Source organism: Anabrus simplex, chromosome 5 (genome assembly GCF_040414725.1).
Source record: "Anabrus simplex isolate iqAnaSimp1 chromosome 5, ASM4041472v1, whole genome shotgun sequence".
Classification (NCBI taxonomy): domain Eukaryota; kingdom Metazoa; phylum Arthropoda; class Insecta; order Orthoptera; family Tettigoniidae; genus Anabrus; species Anabrus simplex.
Genome location: NC_090269.1, coordinates 418,166,801 through 418,184,802, shown reverse-complemented (window position 1 = coordinate 418,184,802; position 18,002 = coordinate 418,166,801). Strand labels below are relative to the sequence as shown.

The window sequence follows — 18,002 nt, the reverse complement described above, 5'->3', positions numbered from 1 at the left end:
GAAAAATGAAGGTATCGGTCAAAGAAAGACAAGGGCCACGAAGGGCGTGAAAATGAAAGACTCCCTAGCCCTCGCAAACCTAATAACGTCGGGGTCGGAAAAGAACAAGAGTTCACCAAGGGAGGTCGGATAGGATAGATGAAAGTGAGGAGCCAGGCACAAGTAAGTGGAAGCAATGCCAGGACTCAGCTAAGGGCCCCGTGGTTACCAACCCACGCTCCAAAGTTCAGAGGCCCTGGGGCCCCCTTTAGTCGCATCTTACGACAGACAGGGGATACCGTGGGCGTTATTCTACGGCCCCCACCCACAGGGGGCCGAGTTCATTATTCTCCTAGGTAACCTATGCTCCTCCATTCGCCTCACATGAATACACCACCGAAACAGGTTCATACGAGTCCATTCCTAATTTAGCCTTATCTCTTCATTCTGAGTACCTTCCTGCCATTGTTCCTACTTGTTTGTTCTTGTTCCAGTAAGTCTGTTACTTCTAACTTATGATATCCTGAGTCCACCTGGCTTTCACTCCCGTACAGCAAAGTTAGTCTAAACGCATACCGATGTAAAGATAATTTCGTCCGAAGCTATTTCTTACAGAATACTGTTGATTTCAACCACGAGCTCATCTCATTAACTTTGCTCTCACTATACTATCATCTTCAGTATGTACTTGAAATGATGTACCTGTTCCAGTTTCGTATCCTCTAACTTCCTACCCCTTGTGGGAGGTGGACGCAGATGAAGAATACACCGACGGTATCCCCTGCCTGTCGTAAGAGGTGACTAAAAGGGGTCCCAGGGGCTCTCAACTTGGGAGCCTGGATAGGCGACCATGGGGCCCTCAGCTGAGTCGTAGCATTGCTTCCACTTACTTGTGCCAGGCTCCTCATTTTCATCTACCCTGTCCGACCTCCTTTAGTCAACTCCTGTTCGTGTCCTACCCCGACGGTAGTAGAGCATGTGAGACCTAGGGAGTCTTCCATTATCACGCGCTTCGTGGCCCTTGTCTTTCTTTGTCCGGTACTTAATTTTTCGAAATGTCTAATCCCTTCCTTTCTCTCTCTCTCTCTCTCTCTCTCTCTCTCTCTCTGACCCTCCTGTGGTTGGGGGACGCAGATGAAAAATACACCCACGGTATCCCCTGCCTGTCGTAAAACGTGACTAAAAGGGGCGACCAAGGGAAGATTGAATTAGAACTGAGACTATTTGTGATTAGTACTATCACGGGAGGAGCACCATGGGTCGCCTTTCCTTGCGAGTAGTACAACTATGTTACGTACACAATAGGTTTGTGATTATTAGCAACAGTGGGTGGATCACAATGGGTTTACAGTATATCCGTGATTAGTACCGCTACATGAGAAATACCATGGTTCTACTTTACTAGCGATAAGTACCGGTAACATTATGAGGGGCGGTTGGCCTGGATTTTGGATCCCTTTAGACGACAAGCATCATCGATTCTGGGTTGTGCTTTGGAAGCAGCCCCTTGGTCAGTATATACTACTGTTGTTTGAAGATAGTTTCTGGGAAGGTGAGGCTTTTGTTTGTCGGATCCACTGATGTTTTTAAGTTCATAATCATTGTTCATCGCCGTCTTTTTCAGTTCTAATAGGTGGGTTGATTTTGGAATTATTTTTAACTTTCAATATTGCGAGTTAGATCCGCTGATTATTTTAAATTCATATTCATCCATTCATTCTTCATCACCACGTTTTGAATTCTGGTCAGTGGATGAATTTTGGACTTTGAAATTGTCTGTATATTTCGTACCGTTAGGGGCCGATGACCTAGATGTTTGGCCCCTTTAAACAACAAGCATCATTATCATCATCATCATCATCATAGGTTTCTTCCGTACTGACATATTTAGTTTTCTAAGTAAACTCGTGTCCTCATCCCGATGTGGTGCAGCTCTTTTCAGGCACAACCCCAATGGAGGTGAGCTGCATGTACCATTTCAACCGCATATCTGCCATTGTTAAATTTCTGGCCACGGATCGGCACCTAATTATTCTAAATCCTTAAAGTTACCTCCTATGTTTGATATTTCCGAACTGTTGTTGACACAAGTATTGCAGTAACCTTCCAGCCTGCTGAATGTGCAACTTGAACTTATCCTCGCGTGTCTGCTTCAGTGATCGGATTAGAAGCCGTACTTTCTTAGTGTACAGTATAGCCCGCCTGATCGTTAATGCGTCAATTTTGACCCCGTGGTAAGCTAGTTCGAGTCCCGTCGTTGGAGAAATTCCACCATCACGATAGGAGAGGTGATGATATTAAATTTATAGTTATTACATTGCGTTCTAAAAGCCTAGGAACAATTTCAAACCTCTCTGCATTGTCCATATAGAATGAGGTCATATTACGCTGTTGATGGTGGGCCTCGAGCAGTGGTGTTACTCGACAGGAGTAGGCTATGTGTCGACATCATCATCATCATCATCATCATCATCATCACCATGCAGCTCGCCCATGGGCGTCAAATAGAATTGCACCAGGCCCCTCGGAAGGCCACTCGCAATCCATATAATCGCTGTACAGTTCGTAGTTACTGATGGACTGTACAGGGATTATCCGTTATTATGTTACAAACTCTGTTTGTACTGTTGATCAGCAGTAGGAAAAGTAGGTAGTTCCATTGCTTGTAGAGAAGTCATGTTTACAACAGCAACAAATTTATGGTCGTGCACGACTTTCTTTGGAATCAGTATATTTGCAACATGAAATTTCCGGTTAAAATAGAATATTCGACCTTCACCTCCAACTTTCCCGCTGGAAGTTTATCGAGGCGATACTAACATGTTTCTTTAAAGCATATTAAAACAGAAAAACAAGAATTATACGAATGGAATCCAGAATCGTATAGACCTACAGTGTAGTTCATTTTAACTTTTCTAGCCTTCTGTTAAATATATTAGTCCCACGCTTTTAAGCCATTTGTAATATCACAAGTGACAATAGTAGGGCACTACTACTAGGCCTACTACTACTACTACTACTACTACTACTCCTGAATCGTGTGTTAGGCCCCTCCGGCTATTCAAATGATCCGCCAGCTCTACTGTGGTGTTCTCCATTTCAAGTCCGTGAACTATCTGCTGGAAAAGTTGGGACTTACGCTACAGTAACAGAGCCCACTAGGCCTACTGCGGGAAAGAGTTTGGACTTACGCTAACAGAGCCCGCGAGTTTGGTGCTAACAGAGTCCACTACTGCGGGAAAGAGATTGGACTTAAGCTAACAGAGGCCACTACTGCGGGAAAGAGTTTGAACTTTTGCTACGAGAGCCCACGAATTTGGACTTATGCTAACAGAGTCCACTACTGCGGGAAAGAATTTCGACTTAAGCTAACAGAGCCCACTGCTGCGGGGAAAGAGTTTGAACTTACGCCAATAGAGGTCTCCTCTGTTGGTCTACTATCGAAGCCTAGTGTGCAATAATAGGTTTGTTCCAGCAAGAACGGGGACAGTTTGCAAACTGGCAGACGCATGCGCAGTACGGAAAGAGCGTTCCAACAAACTTCAAACTCAAACTCAAACGCGGACTCGGAGTCGGTTGTTCCAACAGACTATGGAGTATGGACCGTTCATGAACCAGTTTGCGAACTGGCAAAGCAGTTCGTGCTCCAGAGCAAGTACTATTCGTCAGTGACATGCGCAGTACATCAAAATAAGTGTGAGCTGTGCATTGTGGTCCTAGCTGTCACTTCGTGAAGCGTGAACAGCTGATCGGTCATCATCTGGTGCGAGCAGAGGATACGTACACGTACAGTTAAATAGAAGCACGGCGTTTTACAGAACAGTATTAAAAAGTCATTTGACTGCACACTAAGGTACACGAGAATGATGCATGACGATGACGATTTTGACGTTTTTGAAGGCGATTCTGATGATGATCGTATGAACTCAGACTCCAGTGAAGATGATCAAGGGATATATTGCAATATCCCAAAAGCGGAAAATGAAGATTACTTAGGCAAGTTATTACAATATTTTCTTACTTGTCTGCAATTATGTTTAAATGATAGGTATTTATTTTCACTACATGTAACTCATAATTTTGTAACCAAAATTTCCTTTCTCTCTTCCCGCCTATAGAAGAAACAGTACCTCTCTATGACAATCAAACGTTTAAGGAGCATTTTCGCGTCAGTAGGGAGATAGTGGAAAATATAGCAGGAAGGTATGAAGGAAGTGACCAATACAAACATCAGTCTGACCAATATGGAAAGCTTTCTGCACTGAGTCAGGTTTGTCTGCAGCTGCAATAATAATAATAATAATAATAATAATAATAATAATAATAATAATAATAATAATAATTAAGCGTTGCTTTTCCAATATAGGTTCTGATTTTCCTGTGGTTTATTGGGCATCAGACTGCAAGTTTCCGGGATGTTGCAGATCGGTTTGACATTTCTCTGAGCTCTCTGCATAGAATTGTCAAACGATTGGCTGTCTTCATTAGTAACTTATCTCCGCAAGTGATCACTTGGCCTGCTGAAGATGAGAAAGTACATATCGAGCAGCATTTCAGGGAAAGTGGATTTCCTGGTGTCATTGGTGTCATAGATGGCTGTCATATTGAAATTGACAAGCCTGCAAACGATCCTGACTCCTACATAAATAGAAAAGGACACTATTCGATACAGGTATATTTTATTTATCAACATATGTCTTCATAGAAACCACTGTTATTATAATTAATGGATGTGTGTATATACTGGTAGAGCAGTTGATTATTTACAGTACTTTTAATTTTCAGATGCAAGCTGTTTGTGACCACAGGCGAAAAATTTTGGATGTATTTCTGGGGTATCCTGGTTCTGTGCATGATAGCAGAGTATTTAGAAATTCGCCTCTTGGCAATAATTTAGAAGAAAAATGTGGTCAGTATTTTCTTTTAGGTGACAGTGGCTATCCTCTGAAGAGAAACCTACTAACCCCCTTCAGAGACAGAGGCCAATTGAATGAACATCAGGTTAATTACAATGTGAGACTGGCTAGAAGTAGATATGTTATTGAACACACTTTCGGTATACTAAAACAAAAATTTAGGCAACTGTATCATGTAAAATTGAGAGATATCGAACTCATTGCACATTTGATTAGAGCAGCTTGTGTTCTGCATAATATATCTATCAATGAGGGATTTGTGTTCAATGAAGATGTCGGGGTTAATGTAATTCCTCAAGTTCAGTTCCATCCGGAGGATGAGGAGGACTTAAATGGCGACAGGGATGCAGCAATGATAAGAGAAAGCATAGCTCTCAGATTGTAGGGCTGTTGCCTAGGAATCAGTTTCCCTATCAATTGTTTACCTAGTCTTTTCTTAAACGATGTCAAAAATGTGGAGAAATGTAGAACATTTCCCTTGATAAATGATTCCATTCCTATGCCTGTAAGTTAATATTTGCCCCAATTTTTCCTGTTGAATTCCAATTTTATTTTCATACTATCATATTTCCTACCTTTAACAAATCCACACAAGGTTATTTGTCTGCTGATGTCACTCCACATTATCCTTTCACTGACCACTGACACCTGGGAACATACCACTTGCTCGAGCATTTTGTCTCCTCACTCGCAAGTCTTCCAGCCCAAAAATAGTGTTTTAAATGAGGTAATGAAGTTGATATTTAACCTGCTTGAAGCAAGAGAATTTTTATATGTAACATACATCTTCATTGCAGACTGTTATGCCTTGCAACATTCCATCTGCAAGCCTTGGTGAATATACAGCACTAAATGCATCCACAATCCTCTATTTGTAGCTAGCCTCTATGTCCTCATTTAGTTCCACACATCTCATCTTTAAATGATAGGAAACAAGTCTCACCATTGTTGTCTGGGCCACCCTGTACGTCTCTTAACCTCCATGCTTGAGTCCATTATTATCCTAGGTAACCTATCCTCCTCTATTCGCCTTACTGCAGAAGCCAGTTTATGCGTACAGCTTCATCAAGGAATTCATTGTTTATGTCTTCATTGTAAAATTCCTCCTGCCATTGTCTCTGCCTGTTTGTACCAGTGAACATTTTCGCTATTGTCATGAGTTACTTGTAACTTATGAATAAGATATCCTGGGTCCAGTGCGCTTTCACTCCCATACAGCAAAGCTGGTCTGAAAACAGATTGGTGTAAAGATAGTTTTGTCTGGGAGCTGACTTCTTTCTTACAAAATACTGTTGATCGCAACTGCAAACTTCCTGCATTTGCTTTGCTGCACCTTCATTCATTCTCACTTACTAGGTATACTACCATCCCGGGAGAATACACATCCGAAATTCTTAAAATGATCTACTATCCGCACACTTTATCTTGGTGCATTTACATCCTAGTGCTGAATCGGTCGACCTCGGCGATCTTCGAGATTCATACTGGCAACCTTTGAAACACAAACTATGAATCGCTTAAGCATCGTTGTGCGACATCTGGCGTAAACTTTACGTACTGGTACTGTTGTTGTTTACACATCAAAGTCAAAGTATAGAATTCATGCTAGGAACAAGATTCGCATCGAGAGATATGTTTTATAATGTTATATAATGTGTATGTGACATAGTTGTTGGCTTAAGATGACAACGGTTTAGAAATTTCATATCGATCGATCATATTCTCGATTCAATTCAGATTTCATTTTCATTCAGTTGGCAGCACCAGGCAGCACTATCGATACCGGGACAGCTCCCTCCTTACTCCTCACCCCGTACACAAATGCATCAAGATAAAGTGTGCGGACAGTACCTATTCCAGCTTTGTATCCCCAACCTGACATTCAGTTCTCTTGGATTTCTTCGCTACTGTCATCTGGTTAGTCTTGGAAAGGCTAATAATTTTCATATCGTACTCATTGCGCCTATTTTCAAGTTCCAAGATATTACACTGCAGGCTTTCAGCACAATCTGACATAAAGATCCAGTCGTCAGCATAGGCTGCTCACTACATTTCAACTTAACAGCCACTTTATACCTTTCAGCAGACGATCCATCTAAACATTGAAGAACAGAGGTGAAAGACCACTGCCTTGCCTAATCCCTGTAAGTACCTTGAACCAAGAACTCTTTCTACCATACAATTTCACTGCAGGCCAACTGAAATGCCACTGAATGCTTTCAGTAATCTACCCATAATCCCCTAGTACAGCTAACATCCTTTCTCCCATATGCCTGCTAAAGATCTATGAAACATAATTGTCTATTCCTCTCCTAGAATTTTTCAGTTACCTGATGTATACTGAAAATCGGATCCTGACAGCCCCTTGGTGATTTGAAACTACATAGGATTTCTACCAACTTGCTCGCAACCACTGATCACACGCTCCTTTCCAAAATGCCAGTTAACGCCTTGCCAGGTATAGGGCCTACAAGTTCAATGAAATACCTTGATAGTTGTTGCAATTCTTCCTGTTGCTTACACGTAGATGAAATATTTGCTTTTGTCCAGTCAAAAGTTCCCTTACTAACATTACATGCTAATCTTATTACTGTATGAAGCCATTTCGTCCCTGCCTTCCCACTATATTTCACCACTTCAGGTATAATTTCATTCATTCTTGTTGTTTTAAGGCAGTAGAATTTACCATTCTTTCTACTTTCTCAACCATAATTTCACTGACATCATTGTCCTCCTTCCCATGAGCTTGGTTATTTGAGCCGTCAAGAGAAACATATCCTCATATGCTGAGATGTTGTTGAAAATATTCGTTCCACCTTTTCGGTGATTCCCTTTGATCTAATATGAGTTCACCTGATTTACCCAGAACACTTTTCATTTTATTTTCCACTTCCAGTATTCTTTATTATTGTCCAGAAAGGTCTCCTTGCAGCTTCACCTAGCTTCTCCAGGTTATTACCAAAATCTTCCCATGACTTCATCTTTCATTCAACAATTATTTGTTTTGCCCTGTGTCCTTGTTTGAAGCCATTTCTGATATGCCTTCTTTTTATATTTACAGGCTGCTTTCAGTTCATCATTCCACCAAGGTGATTGATTGCTTTTCCCATTATTACACACAGTTGTTCCTGGGCATTCCCTTGCTGTTTCTACTACACTATCCCTGTATGCCACCCATTTTCTTTCTGTGTGCTGAACCTGCTTACTATCTATTGTTGGGATGTTCTCACTAGTCATATCCATGAGCTTGTGCCTAATTTCCTCATCCTGGAGAGTTTCTACACTTATTTGTCTGCAGTCAGATTTCGTTTTCTCTATCTTAGACCTGGAGATACTTAGTTCACTACAGATTAGATAGTGCTCTGTCTCATCAAAAAATCCTCAGAATACTTGCATATTCCTAACATATTTCCTGAATTCATAGTTATGATATATATACTGTTATAGATCTGGTACCTCTACCGCCCCATGTGTAGCAGTGAATACCCTTACGATTGAAGAATGTATTCATAACTGATAATCCCATACTAGTACAGAAGTCCAATAAACACCTCCCTTTTCTATTAACTTCCATATCTTGCCCACATATACTCATCACCTTGTCATATCCTTCATTTCTATTTCCAACTCGCACATTGGAAATGCCCATCAGCACTAACCTGTCGTTAATGTTGACCCTTACTATGATGTCATTCACTGCTTCATAAAACTTACCAATATTTTGTGGATGAAGTTATACCATATTCAGTAATAAATAAGTTACTGGACTGTAAGCGACTACCAAAAGACCTCAACAAATTTGTAGATGGACAGCACTTAATGGTATGATGGTAAACAGGATGAAAAGGTAAAGAATTGATAGATAATCTGCTGCTTGGCAAAAGCCCTAAATGTAAATAAGTGATAGTTGATTTATCCTCATACTAGCTGATGTACCCGTGCTTCGCTACGGAATTCTACATTGTTTACAGAATTCTATGTTAAGTAGTGTACACCTTGTGAGCAAGATTGTATTATATTGCATAGCAACGTTACCCTAGAAACGCAACGGGGAAGTCACCAAACGTCTTTTCTCATATGAAGACTGGGTTAGGGAATTTTCATTGTGATGGTAGGTCTGCTTGCCTACTCTGTCACAATCAGGTTGGGGAGTTTTCATTATAATGGCAGACACTCACTCTCCACCTGCTTTTTTACATTCTCAGAAAGACTGCCTTAGTGGTTTCCTCAAGTGAAATGAACATAGGTCATTACAATGACGTCAGTAGGAATGGCGCGATTAACAGCAATATGAAATACTCGATCAAATGAAAAACCACGCATTTTCTCACTTTCAATGAACAGTACTACGCTGCCGATCTAACAGTCCAAAGTTTCAGAGCTGGAATGGCCAAGCCGCACAGCCTTGATCCATGAACACTCTGTCTTTTTTCGTCGGGGGGAAGGGGGGTCGAAGAGTGGAGTGTCCCAGGAGGACAAATCTATGCCCTTTTGCTAATCTCTTTTCTAGGAGTACCCGATGAGTCGGAAAATCTCATTTCACTACACTGGCGGCGGAAAAATCTATCTGACTTGGAGGCAAATTTTTCCTCCAAGCCAGAGGAGTAAACCCTTCTTCACTGTTAATTTGGAACAAAATGAATGTAGAATTTAATAAAAGTGAAGAGGAAGGTGCTTTTCTTAAGTAACGTCGCTTTTCAGGGTTGAATTTTGAATTATTAATGAATTGTAGTGCTATAATTTGGAATAGGCTTAAATTGTAATTCTAGACCAGGTCATACTACTATTACTAAGTGAGCCTCTGCCAAATCTGCACACTGCTCATTCAAAACAGCGCGTCAGATTAGGGAGCCAATAGCTGGAATACTGATGAACCAGTGTGTTACGTACCAGCAGTATCAGACAATGTATGAACCAGAGGAATGGCATGCTAAAGAAAACAATTTTCTAACTCCCCAACTCTTTCCTGCCAATATTGAGTCATGCTGTTATACTCGGTACCCAAAAGTAATCCCATCTATCGGAGTTGAGGGCACGATAAGAGGCAAAGAACATCACAACAAACAATGGTCAATGTAATGTTATTGTTGATCAATGTTATGCGCTTTCCATATTGTAGGCCTTCGCATTTAGTTTTCTTGCGTGTACATAGAGACAGACAGAAATTACGGAAAAGAAAAAAGTGCGTTTCCTTGTTACTGTGGACATGAACGATACAGAAATACCATTTTTTTTCAAATTCTGAGCAATGTACAGACAACACTCTTATTTTATATATATAGATGGTAAACAGACTGAGACAACTTTCATCCTAATTTCTCCAAGAGCTAAATCTACCCACATCTTTTGCTAATATACCTGCTTAAGAGATATCACTACTTCCGCTGTGCAGTCCTATCCTACAGTCTGCCCTTCGCTCTATAACACTCGTTGAGATCACTTTATTATATCCTACTTATTTCTAGTTATCTCTCCTCACCTGAATTTCATTAACTCCTAACACATGCAGACACATTCTCTTTGCTGACTCAGCCATTCCTATTTTCTTTCTTCCATAAGCCCTATTAATATTGATAGCTCCCCATTGAATTCCATTTTGTTCGCCAAGTGGTTTCCAAGCAGTCCCTCACCTATCAAATGGAAGTGGAACTCTGTTACTCCCATAGTTCCGAGGCTTCCTTGAAACGTTCTGGTGGTGGTGGTGGTGGTGGTGGTGGTGGTGATTATTGTTTTAAGAGGAAGTACAAGTAGGTAATCATCTCCTATATAACAATAATCAGAGATAAAAAATCAAAGGGATCCAGCACTTCGAAACATTATAGTATCGGCCAAAGAAAGACAAGGGCCACAAATGGGGTAATAATAATAATAATAATTTCGTGTGGCTATTACTAGCCGAGTGCAGCCCTTGTAAGGCAGACCCTCCGATGAGGGTGGGCGGCATCTGCCACGTGTAGGGAACTGCATGTTATTGTGGTGGAGGATAGTGTTATGTGTGGTGTGTAAGTTGCAGGGATGTTGGGGACAGCACAAACACCCAGCTCCCGGGCCACTGGAATTAACCAATGAAAGTTAAAATCCCCGACCCGGCCGGGAATCGAACCTGGGACCCTCTGAACCGAAGGCCAGTACGCTGACCGTTCAGCCAACGAGTCGGACACAAATGGGGTGAAAATGAAAGACCACCTAGGCCTCGATACCTAATACCGTTGGGGTTTGAAAAGAACAAGAGTTAACCAAGGGAGGTTGAATAGGACAGATGAAAGTGAGGAGCTTGGCCCAAGTAAGTGGAAGCAATGCCAGGACTCAGCTAAGAGCCCCATAGGTGCCAACTGATGCACCCAAGTTCAGAGCCGCTGGGGCCTCTATTAGTTGCCTCTTACACCAGGCAAGTGATACTGTGGATGTTATTTTATCGCCCCCACCCACAGTGAAAGGTTCTGAGTGTCCTCAGTAAAAATTCAGTGAATCAGGATACTTCCCTACTTGCACAGTGTCCCAGTGATAATCTGTTGCCACCTGTGCACTAGGAGGACATGACTTATGTCCAACTGGTATCCCAGTTCTCAGGACCATTTACTAGGCCACTCAGTTGTTGCCCATGGTTCACAATGTAGGACATGACTACAGTAACCCACACCATAAACCATCTTTTTTATGTTATGAGAATATTGAGATAGTCTTGAGAGAGGCTGCAAAGTGGAAGAAATATGTTCTGTACATTTAGAGTACCTGGAATAATCTAAATAATGCATGTTATATATTGAAACATTAACTTCATCCTGTCATTTAATTAGGCCCTATATGTAATATCTTCATCAGTGTTTACATTTCATATTAAGTTGTATATTTCTGTAATTAATGTACCCTGTAAATATTAAACAGTAACACTACATAGTATAAGGTTTCCAGAAGAGATACCAAACCTTTTACGTTAACATGGAACATATCAGAAAAGAAAAATCCACTGTCAATGTACTTCAAATTTGAAGGTAATAATTTAGCATATTGACCTATTGGGATCCTGATCCCAATGGATGAAATTTATCCAATGTATTTCTCTGATGCAATCTTTTATAATTACATGACATGTAATTTTATTATTCAAGCACTACACTTGTTTGTCCATTTATTGGTTTGCATAACTTACATTTCTTTCATACTTATTCATTTCTAGTCAACATTTATTGATTGCACACCTCAGTTTACTTTTATACCAGTGAAATTTGCCTTTGACAGTGGTATGTATTTTCATGGAATGCACATTAATCTCACTTCAGTGTGTACAAAATCATAAAAGTGCTCTTGTTTAAAGGGTAACAGTTCCTTAGAAATTATATTGCTCTATTAGGTATATAATGCTTGATAACATTTATTTTGATCACCTGCAGTGACAGATTTTTGAAAGGAGGGAAGGAGGAAGTGAGGTGGAGTTTAATTGATTACCTGTCTGACAGAAACTCATTACTGATTTGAAGGAGGATTTTGTAATTGACCAAATTGCAATATTCAAGTAATGTTACATAATTGTTTTGCCATTGACTTTAAACAGCACAGTTTATTGACACTTTTATGTATATTTATAGTACTAGAATGATTTAAATAATGTAATATATTGAATTAGAAATATTCATTTCATCCTATTAATTAATTACATATAGTAACTTTATCAGTATTTACATTTCATATTTACTTGTAATATATTTCTAATTAATGTATAAATATTAAAAATAACAATACATAGTGTATGGATTCTGGAGGAGAAACCAGACCTTGTTTATTTCAAACACTTGCTTTAACATGGAACATACCAGAAAAGAAAAATCTTCTGTTAACTTACTTCAAATTTGAACATGTACAAACCATAAACACTCTCCAATCAAGCACAATGTAAAGAAAAGACAACAAGCGACAGTAAGGAACATTTCACAATGTGCAGGATTTATGAAAGAGCTTGAAGTGTCTTCTATTCGAGAATGAATATGTTTAATTTGAAGTGTTATATATTTGTATTATATTTACATATTTAATAAAGGTATGTTTATTTGGAAGATAATTGTAGTTATTTGAAAACTGTCCCCAGTTCCTTTTTAAGTGTGTCTTGGAAAACGTAATGCGAGTATGGGAAGAAAAGCTGAAAGAGGAACCCACCATAAGATAAGGAGAGTCAGCTTGACATGTGGTATTTGTATGCACTGGAAAAGCATTCTTTTGGATTAGACACATTAGTAAACCTCCTGAACTGATTTTACAGAAGGCAGTTCATGATTAAAAAAACTTATTTCAGTGAAGCTCAACTTGTAGGATTCCAGCAAGTTATAGCAGATATTTTAGGTTCAGGTGGTCAAACGGACTGTATTGCTATTGATTTTTCAAAGACTTCTTATAGGATATATCGTGGGAGTAGTAATAAAAATGAGGGCTATTGAATTAGACAAGAGTGGTCGAGGGGTGGCTAAATTTCTAGAAAAGAGAACTAAGAGAATTAGAGTAGGTGAAGTGTTATCTGATCCTGTAATGATTAAGAGGGGGTCCCACAGGACAGTATTACTGGAACTTTGTTTCTTTCTTATATACATGAATGATATGAATAAAGAACTCTTAACTTGCATTCGTGAGATAGTGGGTTCGAACCCCACTGTAGGCAGGCCTGAAAATGGGTTTCCGTGGTTTCCCATTTTCATACCAGGCAAATGCTGCGGCTGAACCTTCATTAAAGCCACGGCTGCTTCCATACCACTCCTAGCCCTTTCCTATCCCATCATAGTCATAAAGTAACTGTGTTGGTGCAACATAAAGCAACTTCTCTCCACTAAAGAACCAGAATCATGCTATTTTCATATGACGCTTCACTGTATAGAGTAATGAATGAGTTGTAGGATTGTGAGCAAGTGTTGTGGGATGAACAGCCGATAATGATAATAGGTAAGTTTCACAGAGAGGAAAAGTCCTGAGTTTGAATTACTGTGTTAATGGAGTGATAGTACCTCGTGGGGAACACTGTAAGTAGCTAGATGTTAATGTCAGGAATGATCTTCATGATGTTAAGAAAGGTTACAGATCTGTTCACATAGTTATGAGGGTATTTAGGGGTTGTAGTAAGGATGTAAAGGAGAGGGTGTATTAAGTCTATGATAGAACTCCACTTAGAGTATTGTTCTACCATATGGGACCCACACCAGAACTACTTGTTACGAGAACTGGAAAAGATCCAAAGTAAATCAGCACGATTTGTTCTGGGTAATTTTGGACAAAGAGTAGGCCTAGTGTTACAAAAATGTTGCGAACTGTGGGCTGGGGAACCTTGGGAGTAAGGAGACGAGATGCTTTACTATGTGGTATGTTTCGGGCTGTCACTGGAGAGATGGAATAAAATGACATTGGTAGACAAATAATCTTGAACGGAGCTTTTAAAAGTAGGAAAAATGTTGCTATGAAGGTAAAGTTGGAATTCAACAGGACAAATTAGGTCAATTATTAATTGATAAGATGAGCAGTAAGGGAATGTGATACATTATCAAGGAAAATGTTTGATAACTTTACAAGACTTTGAAATTGTTTAGGAAAAAGGTAGGTAAACAATAGATAAGGTATCTGCCACCTGAGTGATAGCCCTAAATGCAAATCAATGGTGATTGGTAAGACTAGGATGCGTATACATCGTTTGGCTTCCACTGACAATATTAAAATCCTTTCTGAGGATGTTCAAACAGTATTCATCCAGGTTAAGCTTTTGAAAGGAAGGAGAAAGTTGAACTTCAGATATCTGTTGTGAAAGCATAATTCATGACCGAGATAGGAAATGGATGTTAAGGTTATTCCAAGTGAATGTCTCGATGGACAAATGGACTACTTTATTTCAGAATTACGTGAAGTTATCATTCTGCCAGGAATACCAGTAATGTCAACTTTACCATCAACATCATCAGTTTCTGTGCTGCTCAGTGTTGCAAACAATATGGAGTGCAAATTGAGTATACAGGTGATGAAAATATTGATCAACCTGTATGAAAAATATAGATCCAAATATGGGAAGCTTTTAAAATTAGAAATGTAAAGCAGATATGGATTGTTACAGCAGAAGTTCTAAGAGGAGACTTGCAAATGAACATCTCACCTAATAATTGTGAGAATAAGTGGAGAGTGCTCAAAAGGAACTGCAAAAAGCACGTAGATAATAAAAATGCCACTGGACGGAGTAGGAAGTACTTTGATTATGGTGAAGAACGATGCCTTAATAAGTGTCTCTTCATCAAAACTAAAATCAGGTTCTACACTATGGTAAATTAAACCAGAATGTCTCTTTGCTACAGAGAGTATGTTTTTCATGAAAACAGAAGACTCTGAATCCTGTCATAGTGTTGAACAGTGACACTGTCCATGTGGCAACTACCATGGATGAGGAAGGTGGAGAACTAGTTCAGCAGCAGGAAGAAAACAACAGCGAACAGCAATGGGGCCCATTGAAGACTACAATGGGTAAGGGTTCTGACACGGGAAGAATTAAGACCAGTACAGAAATAAATTGAAAGAACATCTGATATGATCAGGAAGAGGAGAGTTTAGTTCTTTAGTCACACAGTAGGGATGGTTAAACAAATTTTAAATCACGTTCACAAGAGTAAGAATGGCAATCAGTGGGTGCAAGGAATAGAGAGATATGACAGAGATGGGAATAACAGCAGACATAATACTGGACAACTTTTAGGAGAATGATACAAAATTTGAAAATGTTTCCAGGAGAAAGAAGGAACAGAATAACATCTGGACAGAAGAGGGGAGAAAAAAAAACATAGTGGAATAATGATGAACTATTAACTATTGGGAAACAGGGAACAAACAGAAATGATTGCAATGGATTATTTTATGTGGTCCAAAGATCATCAAAATAAAGAAAAGAAAAAGAAATAATAATGTAAATTGTCACATCAGAAACAAAAGCATTAATACTTACCAAAAAAAAAAAAACCAAACAAATAGAACACTATATAATTTTAAGCACTGTGATGGGTACACAAATGACATTCTTTTTCCTTCAAGATTATGTTCCTTTCTTCCATTATCTGAATTACTCTACCATTCTTCCTCTTTGTTTCTTCCAGTCTTGCTAACTCAATCTCGAGGCGTTTCTCCTGGTATCGTAACCTACCCTGCCTCATTTTCTCCAGAACACCAGACTTCCTCTTCATTACTGGTAGGCCTACATTTACTTTAGCTGCTTCCTGCTGTTCACTGTTCTTTTCTTCCTGAAGTAGTTCTGCATCTTCCTCATCCATGGTAGTTGGCACATGGACAGTGTCACTGTTCAACACTATGACAGGATTCACAGTCTTCTTCTCAGCAAAAATCCTGTCCATTTCCTCCGCATAATCAAAGTACTTCCTACCCCTTCCAGTGGCATTTTTGTTGTCTACGTACTTCTTATAGTTCCTCTCAAGCACTCTCCACCTATTCTCACAATGATTAGGCGAGATGTTCATTTGCAAGTCCTCGCTTAAAACCTCGGCGATGACCACCCACATCTGTTTAACATTTCTAATTTTGAAGCCTCCCACTTTAGGTCTATATTTTTCATACAGGTCTATCAACATTTTTGTCATCTGTACACTCCATTTGCACTCGCTACTGCTCATAGGGGTGTGCAGCATAGACGATGTTGAAGGTACTGGCGCAGAGACGAATGGGGTTACTGGTACTCCTGGCACCGTAGACCCCGAGGTTGACGGTACCGGTAATCCTGGTACTCGTGGTAAGATGATAAATTCACGTAATTCTGGAATAAAGTAATTATTATTTTAGAAACAGGTCCATTAGTCTACAATCTTTTTAGTTGAGTCATTTTATTGCCATTTACTTACCTTCCATTGAGTAGGCCTAACAAGTAGTTTTGCACAAATTAGATTTAGCAGAGATCAAAGAGAATGGCGGAGATGATCAAGAACACCTGTTTATCCACAGAAATCTCCCGCGTAATCGTGAACGCATGCACATTGTAGTGTTTGTTGACCGTTCATGAACCGTTCCAACAGCCTGCTGTTTAGCGACGGTTCCCAACGAGTACATAGTTCGCGCATGCGCTTACATCAGTCCATGAATCGATACAAAACCGTACGCAAACTGCTTGTTGGAACGAACCTAATGTTAATAACATGAAGACATTTTGTAATCTTGTAAATATTATTTTTTGTTAGTGTATTGTCATCTCTGCCAGTAAAGTGACATCATATCGTGTTGCTCCTCACCTGGTATGCTGTTGACCAATCTTCGTCTTGGCTTTCTATTTCCTCTGGAATGTTTCTCCTGCAACTTCCTCTAAATGTTTCTTGTTTGACTAATAATCCGACAGTTCAAATAGCAGAGTTGTTGACATAAATTTTTAAAGACTGTACTCTCACTACGTATATAATATGAAAGATCCTGAATCCCTTATTTGTGATCTGGTCACGTTTGTGTGTTGTAGTAAGATGCTCGCGGTAGTGGCGATTGGGAATAAGAAGCAGAGAAGAACAAAAATGTATAGACAACAAAAATATCCGGGCCTGGAGGATATAGCGGGGCGGGGGGTTAAACGTCAAAAATGAAAAAAGAATAGCCCTAAAATGGTAAGTTTTTGATGCTCTCTGAGCGAATTTCGATAGAGACGTAAAGGTTCACCAGTCTACCAACATAAGTGCGGTAATAATAGTACTACTAAATTCCGGCATCTCGGCGTCTCCGAAGACCGTAAAAGTAGTTAGTGGGACGTAAAGCAAATAACATTATTATTATTAATAATAGTACTATACAATAAAACTTTCACCAAAGGAAGAATAATTAAACATGTATTACAATTAAATAGAAGTACGGCGTGATTATACAATTAAAATCTGCCTCCCTAGGGTAAAGGCTAGTGTTATTAGCTGCCGTCCTCGGGGGCCCGGGTTCTATTCCCGGTACTGCCAGAAATTTATAATACTGGCAGGAGGCCTAATATGTGGTTGAAATGGTACATGCAGCTCGCCTCCACTGGTGGTGTTCCTGAAAAGAGCTGCACCACCTCGGGATGAGGACACGAGTTTACTATACAAATACAAACTTAATTAGTGTTTAACTACACAGTAACATACA

At 39.7% G+C, this 18,002-nt stretch overlaps 1 protein-coding gene across 1 annotated transcript in view; it reads left to right on the top strand.

Annotated features, from left to right (window-relative positions):
* LOC136875029 (probable E3 ubiquitin-protein ligase sinah) overlaps positions 1 to 18,002 on the top strand; it is a 205,998-nt gene that overhangs the window by 135,066 nt on the left and 52,930 nt on the right. The gene's annotated exons all lie outside the window — the stretch shown is intronic.